Here is an 18227-nt window from a genome sequence, read left to right as displayed (position 1 = left end):
AGAGGCCAGCCCTGTGACCCACTGTGGACCTCAGATCTCCAGAACCACAGGGGGCTCTGGGGCCTCTTGTGAGACAAGGACGTCGGCCTGGGTGACAGCACAGGGCAGCCAGAGCCAGGCCAGAACCCAGGCATCCTGGCTGAACACAGGCCCCATGCTGTACACCTGAACACCCGCCTTCCTGACCCGGACGATCTGCAAAGGAAGGGGACAGTGCTGGGGCTGACTCCACCAGCTGAGGTGCAGACAGGAGGGAAGACAGGAAGGACGAGGTGCCTCAGCAAAGTGGGCCCTGCCAGCGCCGCCAGCCTCACCCACCTCCTGCTCTCCACCTGTCAGCCAGGATCCTTGCCCTGCTCAGTTTCTTCATATTCTCTTCAGTCTTGGAAACTCCTACACACTCGCTTGTTTGCTAGTTTATTGTCTGTGATTGGACAGTGCAGTTCTAGGGTTCAAACTGCTTCCTGGAAACTACTTCCCTATCATCCCCGTCAAAGCTGGGTCCAGGACATTTTCTTTCTTTTGGGGCTGGGGGGGGGTACCAGGGATTGAACTTAGGGGCCCTCAACCACTGAGCCACATCCCCAGCTCTATTTTCTATTTTATTTAGAGGGTGTCACTGAGTTGCTTAATGCCTCGCTGTTGCTAGGGCTGGTTTTAAACTTGCCATCCTCCTGTCTCAGACTCCTGAGCTGCTGAGATTCCAGGCATGGCCCTTTCTTTTTTAAAATTTATTTTTTAAAAAGGGTCTAGGGGCTGGGGATGTGGCTCAAGTGGTAGCGCGCTCGCCTGGCATGCGTGTGGCCCGGGTTCGATCCTCAGCACCACATACAAACAAAGATGTTGTGTCCGCTGAGAACTGAAAAATAAATATTAAAAAAATTCTCTCTCTCAAAATAAATAAATAAATAAATAAATAAATAAATAAATAAATAAATAAATAAATAAATAAATAAAAATAAATAAAAGGGTCTTCCTAAGTTGCTGAGGCTAGCCTCAAATTTACTATCCTCCAACCTCAGCCTCCTGTGTAGCTAGGATTGTAGGCGTGGACCATTGCGTCTGGCTCTTTTCCCACCTTTTTGGGTTGGAAACCTAGCTCATTCACTCTCTGACATCCTTATATTCAATAAATATGTCATAGAAAGGCTAAAAATTTCCCCCTGAATGCCTATTTGGCTGCAGCTCATAGATTTTATTTCTCCATAGTTTTCCCCCTTTTTATTTAATCGAGGAGAAAATCATATAACATGAAATTAGCCATTTTACAGTGTGCAGTCCAGTGACATTTAGTACATTCACAGTACTGTGTAATGACCACTCCGACTAGTTCTAAAACTTTTTCATAACCCCACAGAAAGTTCTGTACCATTCTGTACCCACTAAGCAATCGTCCCCAAGGCCCCCATCCCAGCCTCCAGTGTGCTCTCCGTCTCCACGGAGTCCCCTTTTCCCATAGGTTTTATTTTTAAATATAAAAAACATAAAATTTGCCGTTTTAACCATTTTAAAAGTACAATTTTGTTCATGTCATGCAAACACGACCACTGTCTATCTCTAAAACCTTTTCATCATCCCAAACAGGAACCCTGTGTGCATTCAGCAGCAATTGTAATCTTCCCCCTTCTCCCAGCCACTGGTAATTTCTTTCTTTCTTTCTTTCTCTCTCTCTCTCTCTTTTTTTTGGTACCAGAGGTGCTTAACCACTGAACCCTATCTATCCCCAGCTATTTTTATATTCTTGCTGAGTTGCTTAGGGCCTTGCTAAATTGCTGAGGCTGGCTTTGGACTTGAGATCCTCCCGCCTCAGCCTCCTGAGTCACTGGGATTATAAGTGTGTGCCTCCATGCCCAGCTCAGTGTAGTTTTGATTTGCATTTCCCTGATGACTGATGGTGTGAATCATCTTTTCATGTGCTTATTGGCTATTTGTATGATTTATTTGGTGAAATGTCTATTGAAGTCTTCTGCCTGTTTTATAATTGGGTTGTTGGCCATTTTTGTTGTTGAGTTTGAGGAGTTCTTTATATATTCTGGATATCAAATCTTTTTCATATATATGATTTGCAAATATTTTCTCCTGTTCTGCCCTATAGGTTTTTTTTTTTTTTTTCCTCTTGTTGTTTTGGTACTGGGAATCAAATCCAGGAGTAGGTACTCTACTACCGAGCTACATCCCAAGCTTTATTTTCTCTTTTGAGACAGGGTCTCACTAGGTTGCCCAGGCTGGGCTCAGACTTGAGACACTCTACCTCAGCCGTCTCTGCACCGCACCTGGACCTACAGATTCTGGGTGGTGTTTCCCTTTCCCCAGGTGGGACCACTTACCTGCTCTTTCCTGCCTCATTAACCCTGAGGGACTTTCTCCCCCAGCACCCCCTGGCCTAGTAGTTCCACAAAGAATCTGAGTCCACGTTGCTGAGGGCTCCCTAGGTGGAGCGAGGTGAACTTGCAGGGGATGCCTTGTGGCCACCCAGGTCCCCTTGCACTAATGCTCTCCAGCTCCTGGCTGCTGAGACCACTGTTCTCAGCCACGTTCCTGCTGCACAATGCTCTCCGCCAAGGGGGAGATGCCTCTCCAGGGCGCCACTCCTTTCCCAGGGGCAGCCTGATCCCATCACTGGTGGTGGCTTGGGCACTAGGATGGGTAGCTCGCCCAAGTCGTCCTGTGCCGGCAGTGAGGCCCACCGCCTCCCCTGCCTGATTCTGCATCTCCCCTTGTGTGCATCCTGAGGCTTCCTGGGGAGCCTGCCGAGGCACGATGGCAATGGATTCCACTTCTCTGCTTCCTCCCTGCAGGACACTTGGCAGTCTTATGATTCCCTCTGAACCTCCGTTTCCTCTTCTATGACATGGGCAAGATGATCTTACTTCTCAAGATTATATTGAGGACGAATTGTGGCCCTTTGGTGCCTGATCAAGGCCAGTCCCCACCCCTTCCTCCCCACCTTCTGCTGTGCTCTTGGGGACAGCCCAAGGCTTCAGGTGGAGGCAGCTGCACAGCACAGGGACCTGGATTCAAATCCTGGCTCTGCTCTTTTCTTGCTGTAGCCACTGGCTAGTCCCTTCCCCGCTTTGAGCCTCAGTGTCCCCTCTAGGCAGCGGGGGTTTGTGTGAAGATGGTCTGAGTGTCGTCACTCTGGTTCCCTCAGTTGGGGCTTCTGGCTCGCTGGGCGCCTACTCCTCTGTCACCCAACACTCAGGGGTGGCAGGAGCCTCAGCTTCGGGGAGGTCTTAAAATAGGCAGCCTTGACCTGCGGGGCACAGCGGGCTGCCTTTGTCAATGAGCTATACTTAGGCCGTCCGGGTGCCCGTAATTGCCTCTCATTAACACAAGCCTCATTGCCCTCGTGGAATCGTGGAATCGCGGAGGAACCAGCGGAGCTGCGCCTCGGGAGGCCTCTCTGCTCCGCGGTGCCTCTGTGCCTGCAGCAGCTACTCTCCACCTGCCACAGCACAGGGCCTCTCCCCGCCCCACCTTGACTTGGAGCCGGAGCAGGCCAGCGAACACTAATTAGGGACAAGGCCAGGAACAGAACCCAGCATGGCTCTTCCCGAAGCACAACTCACCTGCTGCAGCGTTACCCTGATTCAGAACTCCCTGCGGCCCCCTCTTCCTTCCTCAAGTCCAAACTCCTTGGTGCGGCAAACAAGACCCACATCGACCTAAGCCCAAATCATTTTTTCAGATATTACACACTGTGCTTCCCTCTCTACAGCTCTTTCCTTTAACCCGTTCAGGTCCTTTAACCATTCACAACTTATGTCTTCTCTATTTGCTGCTCTTTGAGAGGTTAGTTCTGTCTAAGGTTGCATTAACAGAGGTAGAGTCTAAATGAAGGGAGGGGAGACCTGCTCCAGGCTGAGCTCTGTCAGTGAAGGAGAGATGGGCAAGTACAGCGGGGCATGGTGGTGTGCACTGAGTGATGAGGTCTGGAAACGAAGGAGTGGAACGGCTGAGTGTTCCATGTAGGACCCTCTACACGATGTGTGGAAGGGCAAAGGTAAGTTCTGTGGGGCTCAGGGCTTGGTGCTGCCTGGGCTAGGGGTGAAGGAAGGCAGGGGCAGGCTGAGCCGTGCCTTGTCTCTGGATGCCCCCTGTCCTCCTCTCCAGCTCTTGCTCCACCTCTCACTGCCCCTCCCCCGACACCCCTCCCCCTGGTGCTCTTCCTTGCTGGGCACACCCTCCCTCTGCTGATCTCTCCCTGAGGAGGCTTTCAACGCCACCTGTATCTGACAACTCCTGAACTCATATCTTCTGCCCAATCTTGTTCTCCAACACCAGACTCATCTCTCTAACTCCTGAGTGACATGTCACCCTGGATGTCTAGCAGCCCCAGATGGAGCACGTGACCCCCCCCACCTACTGCTCCTGCAGCCTGCCCAGGCCAGCGCCCGACAACCCTGTCCTCCAGCCAGCTCGGCCCAGACCCGGGGGACGCACACCCACCCTGGCTCTCACCCACGTCCCGTGCAGCAACAGATACTTCACGGCCAGCGTGGCCTTCAGCATGTCCCCAGCAGTCCCCACGTCCCGCCACCCCTCAGCGCACCAGGGACCGGGCCCGCACCCCCTCTCGCCCAGGTCCTTCGGGGCCTGGGAGGAAAGCCAGCTTCTCCCTGGCCGTTCTCGCCTGCGTGACCCGCTCTCCCTGGGGCCTTAGTCTGTCCTTGAACGTGGCTCACTAGTTCCCACTCTTGCCCTTCCTGCTCTGGCCGCCGACCCACGCGACTCTCCTTCACTTCATCTGGGCCTCAGCTCACCGCTGCCTGCAGAGAGGCCACCTCGGCCAACTGACCATCAGTCCCAAAGTCCCCCGCTGCCATCTCACCAGATGGTGCCCTCAGTGGCCCGGGACAGCACAACGGGGGCGCTGCACTCAGCACGGGGCCTGGATGCAGTAGGTGTTCCTAAAGATTGTGTGAAATGACAGAGTGGGGCAGGCCTCGGGGGCCAGGAAACAAGGCGGAGGGGACAGGCGGGAGGTTTCCCAGTCCAGCCAGTCCCAAGGACCTGCCCTGAGGGCCGACCGTGGGCATGCTGGGCCGTGAGGCAGCTCTGGCTGGTGGGAGTAAGCCCAGCCTCCACCTCGCCCCGGGATGCCCACCTCCAGGAAGCACGTCCTCCTGCACCGTCAGGGTGGCCTGTGGAACAACAGGGTGCTGGGGAAATGACTGAGTGTGGCTTGGGTCCAGGTCAGGACAGCCATGGCGCCTTCTGCTCTGCTCTCTGGGGCAAGTGGGCCGCCCTGTGGCGGTAGGTGCTCAGCGCCCTAAGGAGGGGTACGTGTGGGAGGAGCTGAGGCCGCCAGCCCTGCCCTGCCCCGTCAGCCGCGTGGGTGAGCCACCTAGGAGGCCACTTCAGAGGGCCCGGTCCCAGCTGCCAACGCGACTGCAGTGTCCTGAGGGATCCTAGGCCGAGGAGTGGGGCGGCTCCTGGGCTCCCGTGTTGGAGGAGAAACTGGTGGTGACGTCACCAGCCGGGAGGGGTGGACTCCCGCCGCTGAGCTCCCAGGCTCTCATTCTGACAAAGTCAAGGTCTGACTTGTTTCCAGCCTAAGTTTGTGCCCAGGGCAACTGTTTGAAAAGCGTGACATTCAGTCAGCTGGCTCTCTGGTGGACCAGACTGTAGGCACTGGCTGCCCAGGACGGGTGCCTGACACAGACCCTGCTGTGGGTCCCTCGGCTGCTTGAAGGCGGCCAGCTAGAGCAGGATTCCTGGGCCCTTCCTGAGAGTGGACTCTACATGAGCCCAGGATGTGGCCACTGCAGCTGCTTGGGACAAGGGCACAGATTTGAGGGTGAGGAGCACAGTAGGGACCTCGATCTGTGACCACATCCCATTTAAACTTGCTTGGCCTCAGCTGAGGTTTTGCTCAGCACTCATCTGTGAGGAAACACAGAGGCGAGGACTAGAGGCTCCTACACCCTCAGAACAAAGAGCCTAAGGAGGCCGATCATAAAGCTGTCTTTGAAAAAAGCCAGATGGGATCCCTACACAGTTCCTCTAAACCCGTGAAAGTCCCCTCATCCTCACTCAGCCAATGCTGATCTCATTAATTTTTTCTCCAGCATCCCCAGCTCCCTGTGGCCACAGGACCTTTGCCCATGCTGTCCCCCTACTTGAACATTTCCCTCTGATCTCTTTACACACCTAGCTGCTTCTATTGATTCAAGTCTTCATTCAAATATCACTTCTTCAGAGGCCTCCCCTGACCTGCCTCTAAGGCTGTCTCCAAACACTCTCAGTGATTTCCTTCAAAACACTTATCAGGGTCTCTAGTTATGTTGCTTTGTTTCTTATGTTCTTGATTAATGTCTTCCATGCTCTGTGGGCTCTGAGAGACAAGGAACCACATGCCTGTTTCATTTTCCACTGTATCCCTGGTGCCAAGCACAGAGCAGGTACATAGTAGGTGCACAATAGAAAGTTGCTCAATGAAGACAAACATGGTGATGCACGCCTGGAACCCCAGTGACTTTGGAGGCTAAGGCAGGGGGATCTCAAGTTCAAGAGCATCTCAGCATCTTGGTGAGACCCTGTCTCAAAATAAATAATAAAAAGGGCTGGGCATGTAGTTCATTGTCGCGCACTCCTGGGCTCAATCCCTAGTACCACAAGGAAAAAACCCGCTGCTTAATGAATGAGGTAGTTGGAGGGAGGGAGCTGGAGGATCTAAGCTGCCCAATGGGAGAGAAGGGGTTGGTTGTCTCCGTGTGCCTTTCTGGCTTCTCCATGTCTGCATTGCAGATGGGCTGGGCAGGTGTTTCCATTCCCCAGGTTCTTCCTGAAAACACAGTCCCTAGCCTCCTTCCCTGCTTGACACCTTGAAGCTCAGAGGAGACACATCCTCATCCAAGACATCTTCCCTAACCTTGAAAATGGGGGATAAATCCCCCTCTGGCCTCACGATGGGAACTGCCACCCTGAGGAGTCACCGGCTGCCCCAAGTCTCCCTCTGAACCAGAAGCCAGGACCCTGCAGAGAGCTGGCACTCTCAATGCTGCCACATGAAGAGGGTGACACATCCTGGCCTGCCTATGTTCTCCTGTGGTCCCGGAGTTCCCCGTGGTTACTGCTGTTCATTCTCAAAAGTGTCATGGTTTGGATGAGGGACTATACGTCACTCCAAGCAGGAAGGACTGTGGGACACAGGGCAGAGGAAGAGGGTCTGAGCATCTTCCTTGGATTCCTGAGCAAAGGCCCTCTCAATCCTAGAGGAGTCAGGGCCACCACACATTTACCTAGGAAGAGCCTGATCTGGGGGGACAAGAGGATGACAGGATGATGCTGGCGGCCAGCTCCCTCCCTCCACCTCCAGGCCTCCTCCAAGCCCCCTGCCCTGCTCCAGCTCCTTCTGTTGTTCGCCCCGGGGGGGGGGGGGGTGCTGGGTAAAGTCCTGCTGATGCAAGAGGAGGACTGGAATGTGGCTTCCAGAATGTGGGCTCCAGGAATCCAGGGGGGCAGGGGTAGTGTTTCCAGGACAATCAAGGGGGACAGAAGCACCAGCCCAGCCCATCTGCAGTGAACTCCTAGGCCAGAACTCACTGGAGGTCTGACACCGACAAAGGCCGCAGGCACTTTCTGAGTGGCCCTCTTTCCTTCATGTGCTTCCAGGGCCCAATCTTCCAGACCTGCTGTACCTCAATTAGATTTAAGAAAATTAAATCGGAAAAGTTCAGTCATACCAGCCACATTTCAAGTACTCAATGGCCATGTCTGGTTAGTGACTATAGGGACAGTGCAGATAGGCCATTTGCCTAAGTGCAGCCTGCTTTGAGGACATTGTGGGCCTAGAATATGGCTTCCACATGGAGCTGGAGGGGGACAGGGATGGGGTCTCCATCCTCTGCAGTCCCCACAGAAGCCTTTCTCCAGCCTCTGGGTTGTGGAGGTTGCTCAGCTCCAAACCCGTCACATCCTGTCCCAGCTCCTGCGCTCCCTTTGCTAAGTGGGCGCAGGCTGGCTCGATCAAGGTCACACACCAGGTGGAGGCCACGGAGGGCTCTGGTGTCACCACTGCCCGAGAGCCATAGACCGACCCCCTGGAAAGCCAGAGTCAGGCCACCTCGGGGCGGTGCTGGCTGGCAGGAATTTTTGCTGATGAATAAAAGTCAAAGCCACCCTGGGGCGGATGCTTCTGAGGCCCTTGAGCAGGGCTGGCGGGGGCAGCTGGCCACAGCGGCAGAGTGGGTGCCTGTCAGCCTCATGGACAGCTCCCGGGGCAGCTGTGGGCTGGAAAGGGGACAGGGGCAGACACTGATCTTCCTGTTCCAGCAGGGTCTGGCTGGACTCCACTTGGCTGCCATTTTAAAGCAGAATCTGCTGTGCTAGAGGGGCTGGGACATCTAGTCCACTAGCTCATCGTGTGGCCTCAGGCCAGTGGCCCCTCCATTTCAGGTTTCTGTTTGAAAATGAAAACGATGCTCCCAGCTGTGTGGGGCCTCCTGAGGGGGCAAGTGGGACAGCACTGGCCACCAGTGGTGCTGAGGGGGGGAAGAGAACAGGTCTGGACCCCATCCAAGCTGGGATATATGTCGCTCCACTCTGCCCAGTGGGGGGACCTCGCTGAGCGAGTTTCCTCCCCTGAGAAGTCTGGATGCTCCACTCGCCACGCAGCAGGATATTATTCTGCCATAGAAAGAAATGGAGTCCTGATACATGTCACCAGAGGGAAGAACCTTGAGGCCACCAGGCTAAGTGACAGAAGACAGACACAGAAAGCCTGCCGGTACCATCCCGTTTACACGACACGTCCAGAGAGGCAAATCCACAGGACAAAAAGTAGATCACGCTGGGCGTGGGGCACATACCTGTGATCCCAGCTGCTCCGGTGGCTGAGGCACGAAGATAGCAAGTTCAAGGCCAGCCTCAGCAACTTTGTGAGACCCTGTCTCAAAACAAAAAAATGAAAAGGCCGGGGTGTCGCTCAGTGGTAGAGCCCTTGCGAGGCTCCGGGTTCAATCCCCGAGGGGATTAGTCGTTTCCAGGGACTGGGAGGAGCGAGTGGGCAGTGACTGTCACAGGTGTGAGGTCTCTGTTAGGAGTGAGGAGGGAGTTCTGGAACAGAGGGTGGGGGATGGGCGCACAGCACGGGAGGATTCTTAATGCGCGAAATTCTAACTTCAAACAGGTTCAAATGGCACATTTTATGTGTGTCGTTTTTAAATTTAAAAAGATGTCTCACCTGCAGGGCATCCGTGAGCCTCAGTGAGGGTGTGTGCAGAGTACTCAGTGAAGGTTCTGGCAGGTGCTCAGTAAAGAGGAGCTGGATCGTACAGGAGGAACCCCGGAGCCTGTGAGCCAGGATGTCTCTGAAGCTTCTTATGCTGTGCTTCCTGCATGAACAGGAGCACCTGCTATGAATGACCTCGTGGACGCCCCTGGCAGCCATCTGAAGTGGGTCTTATTAGTTTCAGTGTTATATAGAGAGAATTGGGACCCAGAAAGAAATGATTTGCACAAGGTCACACGAGTGCCAGAGCTGGGATTTGAACCCAGGCTGTTTGGCTCCAGAGCCTGCACTGCCTGCCTGCACTGCCTTTCCACTTTCAGGAAACACAGCCAATTTCCCACCACCTCACATAGCTCCAGGCTTGGGCTGCGCTCAGGGGACACAACCTCTAACTCCTCGCTCCCCAAAACCACCCACCACCTGGCTGGAGAGGACCATTAGGAGGGGGTCATGCAGGGGACACAGGGCCTGCCCTCTGACCTCAGAGCACTGACTGTGGGGCAGGTGGATCCTAGAGGCCACCTGCTTTGGCTTGTTCTATTCCAGCCCCCACTGAGGGACCATCCTGGAAGGTCGAGCTGGCAAACAGCAGAACAAAATGATCAGAAGGCAGCGATCGCCAGCACATTTAATTCAATTCCTCCAGCATTTATGGGGCCTGCTCTGACTCATATGGTCCCAGCCCTTCAAGAGCTTGGGGCCAAGAGCAGGAGGCAGAAATACACACAGCCATTAGACAACACAGAACAACAAATCCCAGGAAGCAGCCCAGCCAGGGTGAGCCCAGCCAAGGGAGAGTCAGACTGGGCACCAGGAGGACTCCCCAGACCAGGTGGCATTTCATCCAGATCTCGGGGACAAGTTAGATTTCAACAGGTAAAGGCTTAGGGAAGAGCATTTTTCTAAATGGGAAAAGCAGACAAATTCATGGTCAAGGGTGAGAGACAGGGAGGATTAGGGGACAGAAAGTAGGCCTTGGGGTGAGCGTGGGCTTGGAAAGGGAGGGCCAGGTGCCTGGAGTAAATTTAAACTGGAGGCCATCAGCCGTCGGGATAGAGGAGGACCTAGGAGGCCACAGCACCGGGAATTCCACTTCTAGGAACTAACCACTCAGCAGCCTTGCCTCTTGCACATGGGGAGTGACGGACGTGAGGGGATTTCCTTTTCTTTCTTCTATGACAGAGCCTTGATTAGTTGCTCCAGGCTGGCTTGTGTGGGGTTCTTTTCTCTTTTTTTAGGAAAAAAAAAAAAAAAAAGGTTTATTTTGGCTCACATTTTCAGAGGTTTGAGTCCATGGTGGGCTGGCTCCGTTGTTTTGGGCCTGAGGTGAGGCAGAACAACATGGCGGAAGGGCGTGGTGGAGGGAAGCAGCTTACCACAGGGCAGCCAGGAATGCTGGGGGCTTTTGTGGATTTTTTTTTTTTTCTTAAAATGTTTATAATAGCAAAAGCCTGAAAATGACCCAAACACCTGTACTTGGGGGATTGGGTAAACTGGGACCTGCACACTCTGGAAGGCTAGGCAGTTAGGCGCTCCCAAACTGCCTGTCATGAGAACTGCAAGGAGCAGAACAGGGCACAGTAACCGTCTTGGTTTGGTTCTCGAAGAAGCAGACCCCTAGACATGAACTCGCGTCTGTTGGGGAGGTGGTTCCCAGAGCACAGTGGGGTAGCTAGGGGTGGGGTAGGAAAGAGAGGCTGCACCGCTCAGCTTGGGCACGGAGGCTCCAGGCTGCGGGGACGCTGCTCAACCGGCTGAATATGAATCTGAGCTGTCCCACCGAGGGGCAAGGGAGCCGGGGTTGATATTCTTTGCTTCCTTCCACGATGGCTGAGGGCTGCTCCTGGGACTTAACTACCCAGCACATTCACCAGCCTCATTCAGGCTGAAAGAAAGCCCTTTGCTGGAAGGTTCCAGGTGCTTCCAGAAGGAAGCAGTGGGCATACAGCAGAAGGGTGAGTTGGAGGCAGCAGGGCCAGGGCACCCAGGGCATTTGCTGCAGTATGGCACCTATTGTCCACAAGAGAGGGCAAAGGGTATTATTCATAGTTGTTTATGTGTGGACGGGTCCCCGAGAAAGTAGGAACAGGGTGGGTGGGAGAAAGGGTAGGATGGGGACTTTTTACTCTGTTTCTTCAGAATTAGAAAGAAAAAAATTAACCTTTATCTTGGAATCATTTTAGATTATTTCCAGTTGCAAAGACAGTACAGAGAGTTCCTGCATAACCCTCACCTGGTTTCCCCTAATGTTATCATTTTACATAACAATGGTACATTTGTCAAAACTAGGAAATTAACATTGGTACATTACTATTAACTAAACTCTAGGCTTTATTTGGTTTTCAGCAATTTCACTAATGTCCTTTTTCTGTTTCAGCATCCAATCCAGGATATGACATTGCATTTAGTCCTTAGAATTTTGATCAGTGCAAATATACTGTTAATTGCAAAAATTTATTTTAAAAGAATAATGAACCATCTCCTGGGAGCCGTCAGAGGCTTCTGAGTGGGCCTGCCCTGACCCAGGGGCCCCTGGACAATGCCTCAGCCCTGGAGGCCCAGGGAAGGGGGAGCCCTCTCCAGGGGGCTCCTAACTCTTCATGAGGAGGGGTGGCTTCCCCAGACACAGGCATTTGCCTGTGTCTCTTCCCTAAGAGGCAAAGGAAGGACGAAGCCTGTAGCAGATGCTGTGGGAGCTGCACCCGCACCCCCAAAAGACCGCCAACCGTGCTTCTCCCTGTAGGAGCAAGCTTGGCTCTGCCCAGGGAAAGCGGGGACCCTGGGCAGCTGAGGCCCCCAGGAGCCACCCTCAACCAAAGGCAAACGGAGCTGAGGGATGGACACCCAGCGTCCTATTCCTGGGCTGTGTGTTCTGGGGTTTTCCAGGGGTCCCTGCTAGGCTTGAGCCCTGCTGTCCACAGTGGTAGCTGCCTGGATCACAATCCTTTCCTGACCCCCTTTCTTCCCCTCCCCACTTCTAGAGAACACCTCCCCAATGAACTTCCTTGTCTCAGGGTCTTGAGGAAAGCCCTACACCCGCCCTGACCTGGGCCCCAGGGCTGTCCCTGCCTCCCCCTCCTCACAGCCTCCCTCCTGGGACACGCCCTGATGATCCAGACGCCCCCTTGCCACTTCCTCTCTTGTCATGTTCTTTCCCTTGATTGACAAGGGAACTCCGGGTTACCCCGTGGCCCAGCCCAAATGCCACTTCCTTTAGCAGTATTTCTCTGACCTTTGGGGGTACCCAGTGCTCCAGTCACCCCTCCAGCAGCTCCAGAATCTTCTTTCCCACTCTGAGCCCCTTGAGGCCAAAGACATTTCTGAGTCATGTCTGCATCCCCAGCACAGGGTCTGGTATACAGCAGATGCTTAATAAAAGCCAGATGAATGAATGACTGAAACAACGCAGAATGATCACTGGGGACCACATTTTAAAGGGGAACACCACTCACTGAGGGTCTCCTGGGCACCGGCCCCTCTAACAAAGGACGTCACTTTACCTCCCCCGAACTCTAAACCAAGGTGTTAATAATTCTGATTGAAAGACAGGAGACCAGGGCTCAGAGGTAAGGAACCTGACTGTCAAGTAGCAGAGCTGGGGTTCACACCTGGGCCTGCTGGATTCCTGCGGGCTCCCTGCTGCTCTCCACCCCACTCTGCCCTAACCCACCATGTGCTCTCAGGCTACCCCTGCCAATCTGTGGGCCTCCGTTTCTCAGAGATTGGGGCTGGCTGGAACAGGGGTCTTTAGGTGAAGGAGACTGAGTCCTGCCCCTCATCTTCCAGGGATGGGCAGAGGGGTCACGCACAGGACTTGGATTACAATGTTCAAGGGTCGCAGCCTTCCACAGCATCAGCCACCCTGCCATGAGCCACACACCCACTTTTAAGAGAGGAGTCAACGCCATTGGGCCAGCCCTGGGCCAGCCCTGGGCGGTGCCTGTCACCCTCCCCAGGCCTTTGACTGAGACAAACATCTGTGTCTCGGGAGCAGCGGTGACTCATCTACCGTGACCTCTGGATGAACTTTTCACCTCCACCCAACTCCATGCCAAGGTGAGGGGCTGGATGGGTGGCACAGGGGCTGAGCAACCATGGCGGTCCCAGCTTCTAACAGCCACCTCCAGGCTGAGCCTGTGGGTGCCCCCGACACACCCCCATCATGGCTCTGCTCATTGCCTGAGCACCTCTGAGGAGGCCGAGCCCCCAGGCTGTGCCTACCTTCCACCCTTCTCTCAGGGACTAGCCTGGTACAGTTCCCTGGCCCCGCCAGGCCCCCAGCTGGGAGCACCTGCGAGCCCAGATGTTTTGATGTGGGTGTGTCAACTTTGGGGTGTCCTCTTGCCACCCTCCCCCCTTCCCCACATTTAACAGGCCATTGAGCCCTGTTCCCGCGCGTGTCCTCAGTGCAGGTGGATCCTCACCAGCTCTGGACCAACGGGCCCAGCCCCATTCCTCGTTGTTATTAAAATAGCACATGCCCAGGACGCGCTCAAAAAATAGCAACCCTCCCTGCTGCTGCGCACCGTGTGCACCCGCTGGGACACCCCCTGTGGTATTCCAGCGACGCCCCATCCTCCCCAGGGTGTGCACAGGACGGCTAGAGCGCTCAGCCTCAGTGTGTATCCATCACAGCCTGTTCCAGCGCGGGCATACATGAGCCCGTCCTCACCTCCAATGGCCCCATGAAGGTGAACTAGTCTACAGATGAGGGGATGGACCATCAGGGGCTGGTAACTTGTCAAGGTCCCAGAGTGGAGATTCAAACCCAGGCCCTGCTCCTGACCCCTCTCCACCCCTCCTGCCTCCACCCACGTGCTCCTTTAGTAAGGAACCACTCCAGCTCCAGGTCAAGGGCCCTGGTCCCTGGCTCCTGCTGGTGCCGCAGCAGCATCACCACCCCACATGGTCTCCCCAGGTGGCCCTCCCCCAGGCTGCTGTGTGTTCTAGGCCTCCACTGACCTTGTCCCCCTGGGGGAGGGCTGCAGCAGGCCCAGCTTCCGTCACCCCCACAGAAGCTCTCCTTGCTCTGTTCACTGGCATTGCCAGCCATCTCCAGCGCCAGGAACTCTGGGCCATGCAGAACCTGCCAGAGCATCTACCCTGTGCACTGGGATGAACTGTCGTGGGCCCCGTGGGGCTGGGAGGCACCTCACTATCTGTTTTATTTGTTCATTCATTCATCCATCAAACATTTGTAAATACCTCCTGTGAGCTAGGCTGGTCTCCTTGTGGGGACACCAGTGTCATGCCCAGAAATTCCATCAATGCATGCCCAATCCTCTCCATCCCTCTCACATCTGCCCCCTCAAATGCTTCTGTGTAGGGGGCGCTCAGAAAAACCACTCTGGAAGAGATGATGGGTACAGAGAGATGGTGACGGTTGTAGCTTGTCTGCCCAAGATACAGCAGAGGTGGCCCGGTGCCAAGTGATGGTACTCTCTGAGGGAACATCTTGCAGCCTACCTCTGTGTCCCTAGAAATGCTGGGGTGACCATGGGCCTCTACTGTCCCTGGTGCCTCCACCTGATCTGCCGCTGACCTGAGGTGCTAATGTTGAGTTCACTCTACCACGGGCCTGCTGGAGCTTAGGAGTCCCCAGCTCCAACCCCATGGTACACTGGGGAAACTGAGGTGGGGAGGGGACACCTGAGGCAGAAGGCATAGTTCAAGTTTCATAGCCCAGTCTTGTGATGACAGACTCCAGGATGGTCTCCAGCAGTTCTCCTGCATTCACACTCCTGCCTAGTCAGTCCCCTCCCAGAGGGACACTAGGGTTGACCTGTGCAATTAGAGGATGTTGTGGACTTGACAGTACACTACTTTCAGAGCTGGGTTATAAAAGACATTGCAGCTGGCGCAGTAATTATTCCCAGAAACTTGGGAGGTTGAGGCAGGAGGATTCACAAGTTCAAGGCCAGCCTGGGCAATTTAGTGAGGCTCTAAGCAACTTCGTGAAACCCCGTCTCAAAATCAAAAACAAAAAGGGCTGGGGATATGGCTCAGTGATAAAGTGCCCCTGGGTTCAATCCCAAGTGTGTAAAAATAAAAATAAACAAATGAACAAATAAAGGGGACATTGCAGTTGTCATCTTATTCTCGAGTCTCTTGCTCCCCTGCTAGAGAAGCCCCATGTAGAACTGCCACCAGCTCTGTATGTGAGCTTGGAAGCAAATTCTCCAGCCCCATTCAAGCCTTCAGGTGGCTGCAGCCCTGGCTGACAATAGCAACCTAATGAGAGATCCCGAGCCAGGACTATCCAGCCGAGCTGTTTCTGGATTTCGGACCCACAGGAACTATATGGTAATAAATACTATTGTTGCTTTAGGCTGATAAATTTGGGGGTAATTTTTGCAGCAATAGATAAGCAGTAGGAATCTCCTGTGGAAACTTGCTGGCTCTTGTTTGTGTACTTCCAGAGACGGTGGCTCAGGACCTGGTGAAGCAGCCAGCTGGATCCACCCCTGGGGAGCTCAGTCAGTTCTTCTCCTCGTGCCCTCTGGGATTACAGAAGATATAAACTCCCTGTGCTCTGGGCTGGCCTTGCAGGAATGGTGTCCTGCTGTGGTTTGAATATTTGTCCCCTCCAAAACTCCACTGTGATGCTATTTGAAAGTGGGGCCTGTCACGAGGAGGGCCCTCCTCCCCCTTCTGCTGTGTGATGCAGATGTTAGCCCCTTGACCTTGGTCTGCTCAGCCTCTAAAACTGTGATCCAATACATTTCTGTTCATTAGAAGTAACCCAGTCTGCAGTGTTCTGTTAAAGTAGCACACAATGGCCCTTTGGCCTCCTCCTCTGCCAGCTGCCCAGCCCTGGGCAAAGCCACCCTCCCTCTGGCTTTTTCTCTCAGAGGATGAGTCTTTGGGCTCTAACCCACTTTGTGCTGTCTTTTTAAACCATGGTCCAGATTATCACAGACCTGAGTGGCAAACAGGAAATAACACTAGCTACAAAATCTGGAGGATTTTGAGTTCCAGCTCTTGTACCATCTGTGTGACCTTGAGTAAGTTGCATCCCTCTCTGAGCCACTGGAAGATGTGGGTGGTAACAGAGGGCCACCAGGGAGCAAATGAGTTACGCAATGATGAGGATAGTAGTAACAGCAACTATGTCTTTTGCTGGGCGCATACAATCCACCTGACATACATTAGACCCTTTAACAGATCTGCTGGGTAGATGAAATTCCACCTCATTTTATAGAGAAGGAAACTGAGCCCAGAGAAGCTCACCCAGCTGCTAAGTGGGGGAGCTGAGATTTGAACCCCAAACCACTGTGCTCAGGTGGAGAGGTACCCTGGGTAAGAGCCAGTTAGTTGCTTTTTGCCAGCCAATTCCCATTAGTAGACCCAAAACAATGACTTGGTGACCCTGCCACTCATTTGCAGCTGTGAATGGTTTCTTAATTCCCTTGCTGAGCAAGAGGTGTAGCAGGAACTCTTGCCCTGCCTGTCTCCAGCTCCTCCCCACTTAGGTCTAGCAATGTTGGTTTCCTGAGCCTCAAACTCACCAAGCACTTGGTTACTTCAAGGCCTTTGCCCTTGCTGAACCACCTTCCTGGAAACCTTTTTCCAATTCAGATCTTGACAAAAAGTCTCCTGGGGAAGGAGGGGAAGACTTTCCTTGACCCTTTGGTCAAAAGACTCATAGGCCTTTCTGCTAGTTTTTTTTTTCTTTTTTTTTTTTTTGCCTGAGTGCATTCCTTACAAAACTTGGCTGTCAAAAGTGGTCTTTGTTTACATATTTTCTTTCTGCCCCTCCTCTCCCATTGTGAGCTCTGCAACCCCTGGATGGGCCTGTCTTGTTCAAGGCTGGGTCCCCAGCACCAACCCCGATGCTGGCACATAGCAGTTGCTCAGTTGACTACATGTCAGATGAATAAAAACGGTCCTTCCTTGCTCAGCACTGTGGGGTGGGGGCGGGAGTGTCGCAAACCCCTTTTGCAAGTGAAGCCAGGCCAACTCAGGAAGGAAAAGCTGCCTGCCAGAGGTCACACTAGGGCTACTTCTCAGAGCCCTGCTCAGCCAGGACAGTTTGGCCGGCCAGGGAGGCAGCTGGGTGCTGCTTGGTATTCCGCCTGGGACTGCCCGGATGGAATAAAATATTTATCTGCGGCTGGAGGTTCGCAGAGGACGCTTAAGATGGATCGCGTTTCCATGTGCCTGTGAAATCGAATTGGATTCATTGCAGGATATTTGGTTTCTCGGAACAGACACATCATTTTCTGAAGCAGCGGCAGCCTCTGCCACCGGGGTTGGGCTGGGGCTTGCTGGGCCCCGGGCCGGGATTGGCCAGACGGGGCGGGGTCTCCGGGTGCTGGGGTGGGGGTGGGGGTGGGAGGCAGCGGAGTCCGTCCGGCCTCTCTGCGGGATGGCCTGATTTCCTCTGGGGTTCCCAGCGAGGTGGCTGCTCGGATTCCTCTAGAAAGCACCCGGAGCCCGGTGGCAGCCACCGCCCTTCGTTGGTCTCCTGTCCCCGTGTTCCCCGCCACTCTAAAGTGAGACAGATCTTCCTGAAGTGCAAGTTGCAAGTTCGCCTACCCCTTCCCTGGGCGGAAGCTAGCCTCGGGAAGGAGGGGTGTCAAGGTCGCTCTCCAACCCACTCAACCCCGTTGGACCCCAAATGCCATTGTCCTAGCAAATATTTTGTAATGTCCCCCTTTCCTCGCCTGAAATAAAATTCATAGATGTTCCCTACCTACACACATAATTAAAAAAAAATAATAACAAAGTCCTAGCAAATATAAAGAAGTGAGAAGGAAGTAATTTATACAATGACACATATTGTGCGGCATAAGAGCTGGGACAACCCCCACTCAGACGGCATAAAGGAGCAAGCAGACGAGGACACCTGCGTGCAGAACCAGGGACAGTTAAAAATGCGGGCAGAGAAAGACGAATCGGTTCCACGAGGGACAGGGGGTGATCTTTCTAGAATGGCCACCGGCTCTTGGCAAAGTTCTGAGCCAACCAGGCACATCCTCCCCTCGGTGTG

The 18227-nt window shown here is 53.9% G+C and overlaps 1 protein-coding gene and 1 long non-coding RNA gene across 10 annotated transcripts in view; one reads left to right on the top strand and one right to left on the bottom strand.

Annotated features, from left to right (window-relative positions):
• The window catches only part of Dlgap4 (DLG associated protein 4), a 173669-nt gene that overhangs the window by 76334 nt on the left and 79108 nt on the right, over positions 1-18227 (bottom strand). For 5 of the 9 annotated variants that reach the window (XM_078051733.1, XM_078051735.1, XM_078051727.1 and 2 more), the window contains 2 exons: positions 9188-9338; positions 8814-8890 (listed from right to left, as the gene is read on the bottom strand). The exons of 1 other annotated variant lie outside the window; for it this stretch is intronic. The gene's annotated coding sequence lies outside the window, so the exon portion shown is untranslated. Of the gene's footprint in view, positions 1-8813; positions 8895-9187; positions 9339-10342; positions 10464-18227 lie in introns of those variants that run through there. 3 more of the 9 variants (XM_078051728.1, XM_078051731.1, XM_078051729.1) reach the window with 3 other exon arrangements.
• On the top strand, positions 9766-15976 carry LOC144378123 (uncharacterized). The gene is made up of 2 exons (XR_013439667.1): positions 9766-10111; positions 13022-15976. It is a non-coding gene; the product is annotated as an uncharacterized LOC144378123 (long non-coding RNA).

Source organism: Ictidomys tridecemlineatus, chromosome 5 (genome assembly GCF_052094955.1).
Source record: "Ictidomys tridecemlineatus isolate mIctTri1 chromosome 5, mIctTri1.hap1, whole genome shotgun sequence".
NCBI classification, from domain to species: domain Eukaryota; kingdom Metazoa; phylum Chordata; class Mammalia; order Rodentia; family Sciuridae; genus Ictidomys; species Ictidomys tridecemlineatus.
Note: the sequence above shows the minus strand (reverse complement) of the source record. Positions and strands in the feature narration are given on the sequence as shown.